Consider the following 3,149-nt stretch of genomic DNA (forward strand, 5'->3'; position numbering starts at 1 on the left):
AGCATAAAGCAGCTTGGGCCACTAAACTTCTGAATTTTGATATAAAGCCTGCTGCTGAAAGGAGACTCATCCAGCTTAATGAGCTTGATGAAATCAGATATTTAGCCTATGAAAATTCGAAACTATATAAAGAAAGGACTAAAGCGTACCACGATAAGAAGATCTTATCCCGACATTTTGAACCGGATGATCAAGTCCTTCTTTATAATTCTCGGCTAACGCTTTTTCTTGGAAAGCTTAAATCTCGTTGGTAGGACCATTCACAGTAACAGACGTAAAACCCTTCGGAGCCATAACTCTACAAAGTGATAAAGGGGATGAGTTCTTAGTGAACAGCCAACGAGTGAAACATTATTGGGCCAAACCGCCAGCAAATCAGCCCATTATTCTAAAACCCTCTGATAACTAGTTTATTCAGGAAGTCGAGCTAAAGACTTTTAAATTTAAGCGTTGAATGGGAGGCAACCCATTTTCTTTTCAAAAAAAAATAAAAAATATTTTTGTTGCATTTTTATTTATATTTTATTATTAGTAAAATATTAGGAGTAATAGAAATCAGGAGTCGTTTATTTGGAGAAATATCGATCGATGTAGCTGTCTTGCCATCGATCGATGCGAGTAATAGAAATCAGGAGTCGTTTATTTGGAGAAATATCGATCGATGTAGTTGTCTTGCCATCGATCGATGTAGCTGTCTTGCCATCGATCGATGCAGACATATCGAGGGTTAACCTCATTTAACTGGACATCCGCCTCTTTCTCCTCTCATTCCCGAAACCCTAAAAAAATCAAAACCTCTCTTTTCTCTCTCGATTCTTGACGAAATATCTCCGTTTCTCGCCCTAATCCACTCGATTTCTCATTATCTATCTGTTTAGTTCATTCACTCACCCGATCGACAAGGTTTGACTTCGAAATTCTCTATTGTTAGGAATTTTCAATTCCCGAAAACCTAACGAAATCAAAACCTCTCTTTTCTCTCTCGATTCTTGACGGAATTCCTCCGTTTCTCGCCCTAATCCACTCGATTTCTCATTCTCTATCTGTTTAGTTCATTCATTCACCCGATCTACAAGGTTTGACTTTGAAATTATCTATTCTTAGGAATTTTTAGAGTTGAGTTTTGAGATGAACTAGAACTTATTATTAGGCGCGGATTTGGAATGGTTTTGACGTTTCTAACGATTATCTAGTGTTAGGATTGTGCATTTTATGCTGTTAATGCCCTGAAACTGCGATTTGGAATTGAGTGATCTTTGCAGGTTTCGCGATTCGACATCGATCGATGCAAACTCTATGGCGTCTATCGATACCCTTATAGTCTACTAATTCTGAACGACACATATCGATCGATGTCTCACATACTTCATCGATCGATATCACAATATATCGACAACACTATCTCACTTCTACTATCTTTTCTGTTTGTTTTCTGATGAGCTCAGACGAATATGCAGATAGACGTGAGAGGAGGACGAAGAGGAGATACGACGAAGCTAGCACATCCATACAGCACCGCGAGCCTTGGGCTCGTGACAATAAAACACCCATCGACACATTCGAGGAGTTCGCTGACCTGAAGAAAGCGGTCAACAGCAAGGATTGCATCAAACGCGTGCTCAAGGACGAGTGGGACGACTACGACAACTTTTTCTACAATGCTGGGCTTGGCGTCTCTATCGAGCCCACACGGTTCATCGACCCATACATCTTACGGAAGCTCTGGATCGAGACAGACATCAGGGAGATGATAACGCAGCTCGGACTTGGTACCATGGCCACTCGCACATACGATCTCCACGTCGACTTGGTCAGACAGTTTATGGCCACAGTCGAGCTCACCTACAGCACCTCGAAGGCAAGGGTAGCAGGAGATGGTACGCTGACCTTCTTCGCCAGGGGAAGTCGATACAGGATCTCCATCCCGAGCTCTGCCGCATCTACGGTTTCGATGAGGATGCAGCTGCGAGCAAGATTCCACCTTCCTAGGCCTTAACGGATTCTGGGAGAAAATTGGCACGGGAGCGTGGGACTCCAACTCCGCTACGTAGACAAACATCCGTCACCCCACCCTTCGGTACTTTCTACGGGCTCTTGCAAACACATTGGTTTGCAAGATGGAGCCCAACAAGGTCCGGATACAGGAGCTTACACTACTCTTCTGTGGAGTAAACGGTTTGGTGAACCTGACTCATCTCGATGAGATCGACGACGTGGTGACTCCAAACCTCGGAGCCATTTTTGCTGCGCACTTGGTGGATCTGAAGAAGAAGCCCTTCATGGGCAAAGGCAGGAAGAAGGAGACGGTTGGGAGTTTTCTGACACCTATCTTTGAGTATCTAGGCATTCGCCTAGACCCGAGCACAGCCGACCGCTCCCACCGCTTCTTGGATGAGCAACATCTGCTGAACTCAGGTTGGCTCAAGGAGGAACTTCTCTGGATTTTTAGGATCGGAGCACCGTCTACTGCAGATGCCAAACAGGATGATCACAGACTTCGATGACCAGGTCGATAGGCTCCGGTTCATGCCCAATTCCCAGCTCCTCCTCGATCTTCCGGCTATCCCGCGCAGACCTTACAGAGTGCGTCGAGCCAGAGCTATACAGGGACCACCGGAGGCACCTCTTCCTGATTTCCCGATCATACCAGACATCCCTATGCGCGATCAGGGAGACTTTCAGAGGGTAGTTGTGGATGCTCTTCGTGCCATCTGGGCTAGAGTATCTTGCACGAGCAGGAAGACCATCAGAGCTCACTCACCAGCAGCATGAGGACCTTCTAATCGATCGACACGGAGAGGATGGTATCGATCGACACGGAGAGGATGGTATCGATCGATGTGCGGGACAAAGAGGTACGACACTTTGCTCTAACATCTCAAACATCTAACTTTGCTTATCACCACCTTTGGATACTTTACACCGAAACGGTGTAATTTAAGTCTGGGGGCGGTTGTACTAACACCATCTTCATGAGTTTTGTCAAAAATATTTTCAAAAATATTCTTATTAAGTCAAGAAGGGGACTATGAACTTATGATTTTTACTTGAATGTCTAACCATTTTTTAGCACCATTCTAGATTTACTGATTGCAGATAGAACTACAGATGCTAAAGTGGATCAACCTGTCAACTATACACACTTGCCT

The 3,149-nt window shown here is 44.6% G+C and overlaps 1 pseudogene; it reads left to right on the forward strand.

Annotated features, from left to right (window-relative positions):
- Positions 1-1,996, forward strand: part of LOC106308643 — a 6,010-nt pseudogene extending 4,014 nt beyond the window's left edge.
- The last annotated feature ends 1,153 nt before the right edge of the window (positions 1,997-3,149 follow it).

The sequence above is a fragment of the Brassica oleracea genome, chromosome C8 (genome assembly GCF_000695525.1).
Source record: "Brassica oleracea var. oleracea cultivar TO1000 chromosome C8, BOL, whole genome shotgun sequence".
In the NCBI taxonomy this organism is placed as follows: domain Eukaryota; kingdom Viridiplantae; phylum Streptophyta; class Magnoliopsida; order Brassicales; family Brassicaceae; genus Brassica; species Brassica oleracea.